At 39.3% G+C, this 13,814-nt stretch overlaps 1 long non-coding RNA gene across 1 annotated transcript in view; it reads left to right on the top strand.

Moving 5' to 3' along the window:
* Positions 1–2,963, top strand: part of LOC119263791 — a 24,866-nt gene extending 21,903 nt beyond the window's left edge. The window contains exon 3 of the long non-coding RNA XR_005130522.1: positions 2,871–2,963. This is a non-coding gene — a long non-coding RNA (uncharacterized LOC119263791). The remainder of the gene's footprint in view (positions 1–2,870) is intronic.
* Positions 2,964–13,814: the final 10,851 nt, after the last annotated feature.

Below are 13,814 nucleotides of genomic sequence, written 5' to 3'. Positions count from 1 at the left end.
CAGCATAAACTCCTATAGAAAAGCTCTCCTTAAGTAAAGCATGCACAGCTGCACCTGATCAGCCTCAATCAGCTTGTCCTGGTTCCCTGACTCCTCATAGATGATTGGAGATCTAAACAAATTTAGATCTTTTTTTTAGGACTAATTTTAGGTAGAGGGCATAAAGGAAGGACATGTATATAAAAAATATCTTGTAACGCTGCATGGGATTTTATTGTACTGTTTGTGGGCTATAAGAAGGCAGTTTCCTTTGAGCATAAAAAACTAATCCTTTTACAGACAAACTGCCTAACTTTACTTGGGAAAAAGGAAACATTGTGCCTTACCTTGCCCCAGGTCTATAACATTGAGATAAAACCTGTGTTCATTAGAGTTTTTGCGCATTTACCTAAACATTTTACACTTTTGGTGAGTTCTTCCTACTGTAATGAGAGAATCTGTAATCTGTTACTTTCACTGCTAAAATACAGTAGAATTTTTAATTATGTTTTTTTTTTCTGAGTGGTAGTAAATAACAAATTGTTTATCATTTTATTAAAATTATGCATATGTATTGTATACTGCTCAAAAAAATAAAGGGAACACTCAAATAACACATCCTAGATCTGAATGAATGAAATATTCTCATTGAATACTTTGTTCTGTACAAAGTTGAATGTGCTGACAACAAAATCACACAAAAATCATCAAGGCAAATCAAATTTATTAACCAATGAAGGCCTGGATTTGGAGTCACACACAAAATTAAAGTGGAAAAACACACAGCAGGCTGATCCATCTTTGATGTGATGTCCTTAAAACAAGTCAAACTGAGGCTCAGTATTGTGTGTGGCCTCCACGTGCCTGTATGACCTCCCTACAATGCCTGGGCATGCTCCTGATGAGGTGGCGGATGGTCTCCTGAGGGATCTCCTCCCAGACCTGGACTAAAGCATCCGCCAACTCCTGGACAGTCTATGGTGCAACCATTCTTTTCGCTATGTGACTAGCCTCACAGTACTCCTGCCTACTTCCTTCATCTCTCTGGTTATCCCACTTTTTCTTAGCTGCCTTCTTCTTCTGAATACTCTCCTGGACTTCCTCATTCCACCACCAACTTTTCTTGTCTTCTATCCTCTGACCAGACGAAACACCCAACACATTCTTGTCAGTTTCTCTCACCACCTTAGCTGTAGATTCCCAGTCCTCAGGTAGCTCCTCACTACCCCCAAGGCCTGTTGCACTCTCTTCCTCTTCTTTGTTTCTAATCTCCTTCTGCAGACAACCACCCTATGCTGCCTTGCTATACTTTCTCCTGGTACCACTTTACAATCTCCAATCTCCTTTAGGTGGCATCTCCTGCTAAGGATATAATCCACCAGTGTGCACCTCCCTCCACTCTTGTATGTCACCCTGAGTTCTTCCCTCTTCTGAAAATACGTGTTCACCACAGCCATTTCCATTCTCTTTGCAAAATCTACAACCATCTGACCTTCCGCATTTCTGTCTTTCACACCATACATAACCAGCACCTCTTCATCCCTTCTGTTCCCTTCACCAACATATCCATTGAAGTCTGCACCAATCACCAATCTCTCCTCTCTAGGGACACCATCTACCACTTCATCCATCTTACTCCAAAATTCCTCTTTCTCCTCTAACTGACAACCAACCTATGGTGCATATGAACTGACCACATTCAAAATTATACCATCAACCTCCAACTTCAGGCTCATGATCCTGTCTGACACTCTCTTTACATCCAGAACACTTTTCACAAGCTGTTCCTTTAAGATTATCCCTACTCCATTTCTCTTCCTCTCTACACCATGATAGAACAGTTTGAATCCACCTCCAATGTTCCTGGCCTTGCTTCCTTTCCATCTGGTCTCCTGAACACACAGAATATCTACCTTCCTTCTCTCCATCATGTCTGCTCTCTGCCTTTACCAGTCATTGTCCCTATGTTCAGAGTCCCTACTCTAACCTCCACACTCCTGCCTTTCCTTCTCTCTCGCTGCCTTCTAACCCGCCTTCCTCCTCTCCTCTTTGATGGTCTTTGACCTACAGTAGTCCAATTTCCACCGGCACCCTGCTGGTCAACAGCACCGGAGGCGGTCGTTGTTAACCCGGGCCTCAACTGATCCGGTATGGCAATAATATTTGTGATCCGCATGATAGTTTTGGCACAAGTTTTACGCGGGATGCCCTTCCTGACACAACCCTCACCATTTATCCGGGCTTGGGACCGGCACCAGAAGTACACAAAGTACACCCCTAATGGCTGGTTTGAAAGCACCACCAACATTCAAAAGTGACCAAAACATCAGCCAGAAAGCATAGGTACTGAGAAGTGGTCTGTGGTCCCCACCTGCAGAACCACTCCTTTATTGAGTGTGTCTTGCTAATTGCCAATAATTTCCACTTGTTGTCTATTCCATTTGCACAACAGCATGTGAAATTGATTGTCAATCAGTGTTGCTTCCTAAGTGGACAGTTTGATTTCACAGAAGTTTTATTTACTTGGAGTTATATTGTGTTATTTGTGTTCCCTTTATTTTTTGAGCAGTGTATATACACTGATCAGGCATAACATAATGACCATATCCTTGTTTCTATGCTCATTGCCCATTTTATCAGCTCCACTTACTATATAGGTGCACTTTGTAGTTCTACAATTACAGACTGTAGTCCATCTGTTTCTCTGCATACTTTGTTACCCCCCTTTACTCTCTCTCTCTCTCTCTCTCTCTCTCTCTCTCTCTCTCTATATATATATATATATATATATATATATATATATATATATATATATATATATATATATATATATATATATTAATAAACATTTACTTAACTACATGATCTATGCTTTCTTATTAACATATTAGGAGTCAGGCTGGTTGGTGGTTCTGACTGCTCTGGGAGAGTGGAGATGCTTCATGGAGAGACCTGGTCCACAGTGTGTGATGCTGATTTTGACCAGCAGGATGCAGAGGTTGTGTGTCGAGAGCTGGGCTGTGGGCTTCCTGTGGAGGTACTGGGAGCAGCTGCTTTTGGCAGAGGGGAGGGTCAGGTGTGGTCAGAGGAGCTTCAGTGTAGAGGCAACGAATCTCAGATTCACTTCTGTCCAACATCATCTTCACTCAAACACAGCTGCACCCATGAAAATGATGTGAGCCTTGTGTGTGCAGGTAAATTTATTTAGAAGGTTAACAGTTCATCTATATCTTGCTCTGTGTCTGCTCCTGCATGTATACTTGTCAGCATACCCCTTTTCTCGTTTTTTTTGTCATTCAGATTTTTTTTTTCTTGCACAGGTGGTGTGAGGTTGGTGGATGGAGGCAGTCGCTGTACCGGGAGAGTTGAGGTTCTTAATAGAGGACAGTGGGGAACAGTTTGTGATGATAACTGGGATTTGAGTGATGCTGCAGTTGTGTGTAGAGAGCTGGGCTGTGGAGAGGCTGTAGATGCACTGAGTGATGCTTACTTTGGACCAGGATCAGGACCAATCTGGATGGATGATGTGGACTGTAGTGGATCAGAGTCTACACTGAAGAAATGTCAATTAACAGGACTTGTCAAACACACCTGTAATCATACTAAAGATGCTGGAGTCATCTGCTCAGGTACTGTTCTAAAGAATAATATGAAAATCATCTGGTTTGCTGATTAATAATATATTTTTTCCATTTTTTTTTAATAGTGTTTCTTTACAACATCTTTAATGTTTACAAGTTTACATGTTCTTCTTTCTCTCTCCTAATATTTTAGATGTCAGGCTTATTAATAGTTCTCGCTGCTCTGGGAGAGTGGAGGTGCTTCATAGACAGACCTGGTCCACAGTGTGTGATGCTGACTTTGACCAGCAGGATGCAGAGGTTGTGTGTCGAGAGCTGGGCTGTGGGCTTCCTGTGGAGGTGCTGGGAGCAGCTGCTTTTGGCAGAGGGGAGGGTCAGGTGTGGTCAGAGGAGCTTCAGTGTAGAGGCAACGAATCTCAGATTCACTTCTGTCCAACATCATCTTCACTCAAATACAACTGCTCCCATTACAGTGATGTGGGACTGGTGTGTGCTGGTACATGCTTCTTCTTTGATTATCTCTTTTTTCACTGAAATGTAGTAATTAAAATACTGATAAAAACACATGTCAGGTCCTCCACCGGTGTTTGAATGTGGGGAGGGGACTACCCCATGAAGACACTATTTAAATTGAGTGCAACTTTGGCTCAGTTCGAATTAAAGTGTAGTAACATGGCTCCTCCAGCCTGCACTCTGTCAAGTGATTCAATTAAGAGCTTGTTGTATTTATCTTAAACTTATCTTTTTCTAGAAAAATGTATAGTGTATATGAAAAGTCTACACAATTTACAGAAATGACAGGTTTTTGTTACGTGAAGTCAGAAATCTAATAATGTCGGCCATTTTGCTTTAAAATAAACTTAAACTAACAAAATTCAAGAAAACCAAATAGACAATTATTAGTAAAAATAATAGAAAACTAATTTATAATACCCTGGATGTACATTAATGAGCACATCCCACAACTGATACTTTTTTGCATTTGTTACAGCAGGTAGTTTTTAATTAATAAATTATTGATTAAATCAGCCCCCTTAAAATATCAAGCATGTTTATGATGCAATGACGCTTCACACCAGACCTACTGAATACTGAATAAAAAAAAATGTTATTCACAAGTGCACAGTGGTCCATATGACGGCACATATACATGTACGAGACAATTTGTGGCTGTAAAATTAACACTGAATGACAAAATATTCACTAAAACTCCACAAATCACATTCAGCACAGTAACATCACCTGCTTAGTAAGCCAACAATCACCCTAAATAACAACTATAGCCACTACAACCTTTAATGTGTTAAAGTGCACTTTTCAAACATTTCTGTCTGTGTTTTGATGTTCTGGGCCTCAGCAAAATATACCGAAGAATACTTCTGAAATATAACTGGTTGTAGTTTGCTCTCTGTGTTCTCAGGAGTGAGAGAATTTGTGTAATTATCATGTTATTTAATGAGAAATCAAGAGAAATCTCCAGTTAAAGTCCAATATAAAACCAACTTCACTACAATCGTTTAAACAGCCAAACAGCTCGACAAGCTCCAGAAACACAACCAAAATACTAACAGCTAAGCATTAATCACAGCAGCTACAGACTAATATCTCACTACAACTACAAACTGAACAAGGTCTGTGAAAGTTGCGAAAGTGAAGCTCACTTGCAAACACAACTAACAAGAATCATGCAGGCTTTAACAACACTTGGTACATGATACTCACTTCATTCTCTCCAATAGCAGAGGCTAAACTAACAAGTGGATATCAGGATGAAATTAATATTTCTCCCATGCAATCTTTTATACAAATAATAAAAAAGAGCAAAATTAATTTTAGAGCATGCGTTTGTGATGTACTAGACGTTTTGTAATGGCGGAGATGAAATTAGACGCTTGTAGTAAAAATGAACGAGGAAGTATTTATTAATGAAGACGTAATCCGAGCTCTTAGCCACAAAAAGGGCATGGGTCAAAACCAAACAATCCAAAGGGCGAGGCAAAAGATCAAAGTCCAGAGAACAGTCCAAAAGGTCAGAACACAAAGATATAACCTCAGGCAGATAATCCACAGGGAATAGCAAAAGAAGTCATCGGAAAACAGGCAAAAGGGTCAGAAACAATCAGGCAGCTATACAAAGAAAACTCTTCGCACTGATCTTATGCTAAGCCCGGGTTTATAAGCTAAAGGTAATTAGTACAACACAGGTGAACCAAATCAGTATTCAGGAGAATGAGACAGGTGATTGGAGTGTGAAGGCAGGTCAGAGGCGGCAGGAGACGTGATTTCCCAGAGGAGCGTGGGGAATGGAGTCCAAGTGAGTGTCAGAGCCTGAGGGGTGCGTGAAAGTTTTAAGTATCTCATTCCCTCATCACTTACTCATATACAGGAGAGCTGCTGTCCAGAAATCTGTTCAGTATTCAGTATTCCACTCACTGCAGTTTTAGTGAGGATCCCTTGTGTTGTCTGCAGCTGGGAAGTACCTGTGTAAATGTTCAGCAGGCAAATGGAATGCACATTTAATGATGTTTAAAGGTCAGCATTTCTTTTATAAAGTGGCCCCAGCGCCATGCAAAAATACTATATAAGCATTTATTACAGCAAATACAACTCCTGAATTAAATTGCCTTTGTTAGTAATTGTTAAGTAATTTAGAATATTTCCTAAGTGAGTACAACAGTTAGGAAATGTACTGCTAGTCAAACAATCATGCAAAGAGCATACACTTAACATGTACAATTCAAGCTCTTCATTCACATGATATAAAGAAATATACAACTTTGGCATATCAATACAAAGTCTACTTACAGACATGATTCTTGGATAAATGATTACAGGCAGGATAAAGATATATTTCTGAGCTATATACAGCTGTAATAGACCACTGTAGACATGTCGTCGTTTTGTAGTCAGCACCATGCTCTTGTGCCCATATAAGGAGCTCCAGGTCTAAAAGGAATTTCTCTATGAGAAGAATGAATGGAGTTTCTGAAAAAATTGCCTCTTTCGCATCCTGTGATGCTCCAAAGCTGAAACATTTTTGCCACTGTGCACTGAATTGACATCATTAAACTCCTCAAAAAACATGCAAACCAGCACACTTTGTCAGTGTGGTAGTGTGTTTCCATGTACAGACTGAGGGCAGCTGAAAAAAAATTCAGAACAAAAGAAACAGGTTTCCCTGTTAAATCACAAGTGCTGTACCATTTAAGATGGAATGGAAAAATTCAAGCAAGAAGCTGACAAAAAAATAAAAAAAGCTCAATTCAGCCTTGTAGTTTTAACGCTGGTAGCACATGAGGAGTTTTAGGCTATCAAAATACCCTATCTAGAGGTTTTATGTATAGAACTACAAATATGCGCTATGGTAGGACATTTCAATAAGGTAACATAACTTATCGGAACACCACCATAGCCTGCCTTACTTTCATGTAGCTTAGTGACATCAAATTGATACACAATTGCTTTACCTTGCATTTAGAGACAAGAAGGTTAACTGCAACTTAGGCCAGTACTTTTGCACACCTAGAGGCAAGAATGGTATACTGCAACTTAGGCCAGACCACCAGGGCCAGTGTAAAACACTGATGTTCCTTTTTGAAACCATTCCTTGGTTGACTTGGTGATGTGGGGTTTGGATCATAATCACACTTTATTCACAATATTTTATGATATCAATATATTATGATATTTGAAGCTTGCCAATCTTTGTTTCTTCAGATGGTTTTGAGTGATGTAATGTATTTTTGCAAACGTTAGTTTGGCTTTGATGATCTTTTTTTGTGGAAAAAAAAACAGTCCAACATATGTAGAACATGGGGGATTGTTGTCACATGTAAGTAGTGGTCAGTACCTGCCAGAAATTCTTTCAGCTTTTTAATGTTGCTGTAGACATCTTGGTAGCCTGCCTGATAAGTTATCTTCTTGTCCCGTCATGAAATATTGAGGATTTTCCTGACCTTGGCAATGTCCCTGTGGTGCCACATTCTTCCCTCCTATTAATGAGAGACTTCGCAGTAGTCTGCGGCATGTCCAGTGCTTTGATATTTTTATACCATACCATTCACCTGATCTGCATCTTTTAACAGCAACATTTTGTAGATGTTTTGTCAGCTCATCATAGAATATAAATATTCCAGAACGATGCAATCATGAAAATGTCAGGAATTGCTACAGCATTGATTATCAACCCTGGTCCTAGACATCTAATATCCAAAGAGTCTAATTGCAATCACAATATGCCACACCTGCTTCAGCTAATTAATTGATGCAGGTGTCGTTGATTGGCTGTATCAGATGCATTAGTGTTAGGTAAGATGAGGGGGCAGCATGTTAGATGCAAGTTGGACATAAAATCAGCAGGAATGTAAATCTCCAGAAGGAGGTTTTGCTGCTACTGAACTATAGGAACAGCTGATTTATATTTGAGGTTAATCAGAATTACATTCCTTGATGGAAGGGGAATGCTACTTATCTTTGGACATGATTTTAAAATGATTTGTTAACAGGGACAGTTCCTATTATAAAAGGATGTGCACACTTTGTTGTTTTTCTTCAAATATTTTCTCTATTAATTATTTATTTCTTCTTCTCGAATTTTCTTGCTCACAAGATCCTATTAAAGAAAATTGTCTGACAATGTATTTAAATTTCAGACTTAACATTATAAACAATTGTAATTACGTTGTGTAAGCTTTTTATGTTCACTATATAAAAATTTGACATTTTCTCTCTTTTGCCACCCTGACCCCCCACCCCGCTCTGTTATACAGGCAGTGTGAGGTTGGTGGATGGTGGCATTCACTGTGCTGGGAGAGTGGAGGTTCTTCATAGAGGACAGTGGGGAACAGTGTGTGGTCATGGCTGGGATATGAGAGATGCTGCAGTGGTGTGTAGAGAGCTGCGCTGTGGAGAGGCTGTAGATGCACTGAGTAAAACTCCTTTTGGACCAGGATCAGGACCAATTTGGATGGATAATGTGGACTGTAGTGGATCAGAGTCTACACTGAAGAATTGTGGATCAAAAGGGTGGGGTAAACATAACTGTGATCACAGTTCAGATTCTGGAGTCATCTGCTCAGGTAAGCTATATAAACCTTCAAAAGGATTTGAATTTCTATCACATTCACTCTGTCCTTTAATAATAATAATAATTAATTATACCTTACACTATTTATGAGATGTAATATTTTATTAATCTGAGGATTTTTTGGATACATTTTAGGAATAGCAAAGAACATCATATAACTTTTTTTCTGGAAATGGACATTTTGACCATTTGTGCTGTAGTCATTTCCAGAGCAAGCAAACAAGCAAGCAAAGTTTATTTATATAGTGCTTTGTGTTGTCACAAAGCAGCTTTACAGAAAAATCAGTATTACAGAAAGCAAGAAAAGACATTTTTAAACAAGTCAGTTGTGATCACCTCTTTTAGCTTTTAAAGCAGTAACATTCCATAAAAATTAAGCAGGAACAAATTGATATATTTTAATTAAGCATGCATAAAAAATAATGCACATAAGCTTACTGCTAAAAGCTCCATTCAGGTTATCCTGATAATGCAGTTCAAAGAATTGTTTGACAAAAAAAAAAAAAACAACAACACTTTACTCAGGCATATAAGTAGAACATTAAACAAGAACACTACCCTCTAATTGAAAATAACAGTGCAATTACAAATAGGCAAAATGAGCCATAATACTTAAAACATGCTGATATGTTTTAATCTAGATTCTTACTGTTCTCTGGAATGCTATTCCAGAGTTACAGGGCTATATAATGATCTTTCACCAGATGAGCAGTAAGTACGGAAGCCCTGAAGTGTAAGGTTAAGGAGAAAATTTGTGTTCCTCAATCAATGTTCCATTTTATTTATTTTTTTATGCTTGTGTAACACACCACAAACAATTGAAAAGCATTTACAGCGTTACTATTTATCCTTGGGTTCAATAACATGGGCCCAGGGTGCGGCATCAGTCAGAAGTGTGCATGCGTTAACTCATTTGTTTATCAAAAAAATTTTGAATTGCACTGCCATACAGCGTAATATAATTTCATGAGCAATATGTGGTGTATCACAGTATGTTTTGAGTGTCCTGTGAAATTTCCATGTCAATGTTATTCATGCAAAATGTATTTTAGGTAAAGGTGATGTTTGTAATTTTTCCATTGAGGAATTTGTGGTACCCTTGCAGCAATCTTTGTATTATGGCTGTGGAATATGATTGTTTTTAAAGGGTGAGATGGCCTAGATTCTTTTTATGATGCTTTCAGAAGAAGTCTGACCTGGAAAATACTGTGTGATATACAGAGGTATATTGACTCTCCATCAAGTATTGATATGCTCAGAATACTGACCATATTCAGAGTATTTCTGTATTTTCTCTACCATGACTAATATCCTAAAAAAATAATGATTCAGTTTATGTAATATATAATATATGGCCAACATCCTGGGATAAAAATAGGTCAAGACATACAGATGCTCATCAAGGTATATCTTACTACATTCCTTACCTTTACTATATACAGTGCCGTCCTCAAATATTAGCAAACATAACATGAGGTGTATTTGGATCAGTGTCCTGCTGGAAGATCCAACCATGGCCCAGTTTAAGCTTTTTGGCTGATGCAATCAGGTCTTGATTTAATTTGTTTGATTGATGGAGTCCATTATACCATGTAACACAAAGATTTATCCAGCACCAGGACAAGTTGGCCAGTCACAGATCTACTGAACCATAGCCATACTTCACAGCCGAGATGAGGTACTTTTCTCCATGGCTATCTTTCTATCAACACCAAACCCACTTCTGGTGTTTGTTGCCAAAAAGCTGTAGTGTGGTCTCATGTGACCATATAAAGTTTCAGTACCATCTGGCACATTGTAGGTGCTTGAGTTTGTTGATCCATGACAACAGTGGTGTCTTCTGGCAACCCTTCAAACAGCTTGTGGTCATGTAGGTAACATCTGATTGTAGTTTGGGGGAAGCTTTGACCCTAAGACCTAACTAGTGTCTGCAATTACCCAGCTTTGATCCTTGGAAGTTGACATACATCTGCTTCCAAGAAGATTCTTAACCTCTTCAGTTAATTATTGCCCTGATAGTGGAAATGGCCATTTTCAACTCTAACTGGTTTTTGCCTTTAACTAGCCATTTTCTGATCTGTGCAGATCAACAACCTTGTCGTACATCACTGCTGTTTTCATTCATCTTTCTCATAGTGATCGATGACTAAGGGAATGTGGCCTGTGTGTCACCTCATATTTATATTTCAGGGTATATAATATTTATAAAAGAACAACAACAAGTCATGGGTATTCTTTTGCCAAGTGCTGTTGTTCATTAGTAGAAGCTATAGATGTCAGGAAACTATAATCAATCAAAGAGTATTCCATGAAAGACACTTTAGTAATATGCAGGTATCCTGCTGATAAATAGGTGTCAGTACCACCATGCCCATAATAAGCTCCCATCAAATAAGAAAAAGAGGTGTGTTCAGAATCTCACATCAATCAGGTGTTTAAAAACAAAGAAACCAAAAAAATTCTCTAAACTATTCTTTTTCCTCTCTGGCCTCTCCTTCACCAAGGGTTAAACCTCTAAGGCAGAGTCCTTCTTTTGGTCGACTGTTCTCCATTCTCTGCCCTCACATGGGCAATGGAACAGAAGAAGGGCATCAATAACCAGTAGACCTATCTTGAACTATTGTAAGCTGTTCAAAAAATGTATGCATGTTTATTCTGGGTAATGTGTCTGCACCATTTGCAGAGTTTATTCTATAAGGACTCTTAATGTGAAGACGGGGTTAGCCTGCTTTGTTCTGTGTTTCTGTTTGTACAACGGGAAGACCTGGTTAGTTGGGGCCTTTGTTCTCAAGTCTCACGCTTTGAGCGTGTGACACACGCACCTCAGCGAGTTCCCACGCCACACATGCTATTTCTCACTCTTGATTTTTTTTTTCTAAAAAAAAAAATCCAATCAAAAATTTATTCGCCCTGTCTACAAACGAGTCACAGCCCTGGTCACAGCGCTTCTGTGCTCAGAGAAGTTACCCAGTTACCACACCCTATTCAGTCAATCCATCGGTTGCATATTATAAAGTCCTCTCGTTGAGCCAATCAGAATATAGATCGCTCTGTCGTTTGGCAGATCTAGTCAAAGAAGGTGGAGTTTCAGCCAGAGTGTCAGGCGTGAAGAACTGTCCGATTCGATTCTGACTAACACACGTCGGTGAACAACTGAAGGAGAAATTTGATCAAATCTCAAAACTTGTTCTCTTTTAAGTTGAACACACTTGGAGGGTTGATGGGTGACCCCCCGCCCCCAAAAAATCTCACTCCCACCAAACTTAAAAACTTGAGAGCCCTGGTTGGGGCTCAGATGCAAGTGAGTGCAGATCTGAGCTAATGCTAGAGCTGTTTGCCTAAAGTTTTGCTTTCTGTACGGTGAGGCTAGGGTAGACTACAGCCTTAAATAAAGTACAACAACATGTGCATAAGTTGCATGTCCTCTTTCCTAGCAGTAAACGTTACATTTGGTGTCAGAATAAAAAAGGTTACATGTCGTCTGGGGAAACGCTTCAGCTGCTAGCTTAGATACAGAGCTCAGAAAAGAAATAGAGCACTCTGTTTATGTGATAATTGAAGAAGATGACACTGAATTTGTGTCTTCAGGAGCATCATAGCCAAGAGGAGTGGGCCATTCTGCCTGGGAGAGATGTGAGATAAAAGTAGGGGTGGAAGAAGAGCTGAGCTTGGCAGCGCTGGCTAGCTCAAAGGCTGTTCACCATAACGCAGCATTTTCCATGTCCACTACATCTGCAGAAAATCCATGTGCAGATTTAAACAAAGATGACAGCTCATATGAATAGCATTTAGTTGGCCATTCTGCAGTCAGAGCTGTGAAGGAAACAAGTGTGTCACCGCTGCCAGCATGTGTGGAGGAGACTGATCTGATCTGCAGGGTGGTCGTATCCGCAGCCATACACCCAGTGGCATAGGACATTTAGTTAGAGCTAGGGGGTGAGGTCCACAAAAGGAATGCTGGCCAAGCCAAAAGAACAGTTAGTGTGGTGGGGCGAATATCTATATTTGACTTCTGCTACATTTCCTTTGACACTAAAGGAATTCTATGCATTGCTCTGGTGAACATGTGGTTGTCAGTCACAGTGCCTTGACCAGAAGAGGTACCTGCTGGGTTCTGCTGCAGCAGTTACACACCATGTCTAGTTTAAAAACGCAGGGAACAAGCAAGGGTCTTCTCCATTGATTTAACTTGCAGAAACGATCTCTATCAGTTACGGCGTAATCCAATCACAACAAAACAATTATAAACAAACCTATAACAACCTCTCTCCGTACACACACACTCGCACATACTGTCCCCACTTCTTGTATGCCATGTTGTCCTTACAATATGCACAAACAATAATTACAATATTTTTACACAACTTGTTTTTGCACCAGATCATTAATCTAGGATTTTGTTGAAAGAAGCTAAGTGCATCCTTCATGTCTGCATATGTTTCAAGTGGTCATTGCCCTTTGAAGAGCAGAGATCATTTTAACTTGATAAAAGACTTTCAGAGGCAACTTTTAGTGGCATAGTGAAACATATTTCAAATTTTTTTACAGGCCCGGCTGCAGTAATGCAACATGGCCAGTAAAGCCCCAGATAATTTCCATTAGAATCCTCATTTTAATTGATGCTGAAACTCCATTGCCAACAATGTATTGGATCATGCAAAAGCACTAATGAAAGTTACCAATTCCTCCTGATTATGCACTGATTTGTAGTCAAAAAAACATTGTAACACCCAGTGGTAAAATTAAGAATTGTTGCTTAATGCACAAACCACCGCTACATGTACCAGTAGTCATTTATGCCTAGGCATTGTTTTGTTTGATGTGTTTATTGATTGATTGATCTATTTTAATATATTGATATTTATTGCTCCAAACAATTACTTGTGCCTTCCATTGTTCATGATCTCCAAAGAAATAGGCTGGTAACAGACAATTGCAGGCCTAAACAGCTATATAGCAATTGCATACATTGTCACCGCTATCCCACTCCACAATGAATGGAACAAGTCATATTTAGCCATTCTTGAGATAATTTGCAAAGACAAAATTATCAATAATTGTGGCTGGAAAGGAGGAATAACATGAGGAGTGTTCACCTGTGCAGGCTTGTAACAAATGTGTGATTTCAGGTATGCATACTCAAGGTTTTATAAACTTGATTTTTTGGG

Source organism: Pygocentrus nattereri, chromosome 1 (genome assembly GCF_015220715.1).
Source record: "Pygocentrus nattereri isolate fPygNat1 chromosome 1, fPygNat1.pri, whole genome shotgun sequence".
NCBI lineage: Eukaryota > Metazoa > Chordata > Actinopteri > Characiformes > Serrasalmidae > Pygocentrus > Pygocentrus nattereri.
Note: the sequence above shows the minus strand (reverse complement) of the source record. Positions and strands in the feature narration are given on the sequence as shown.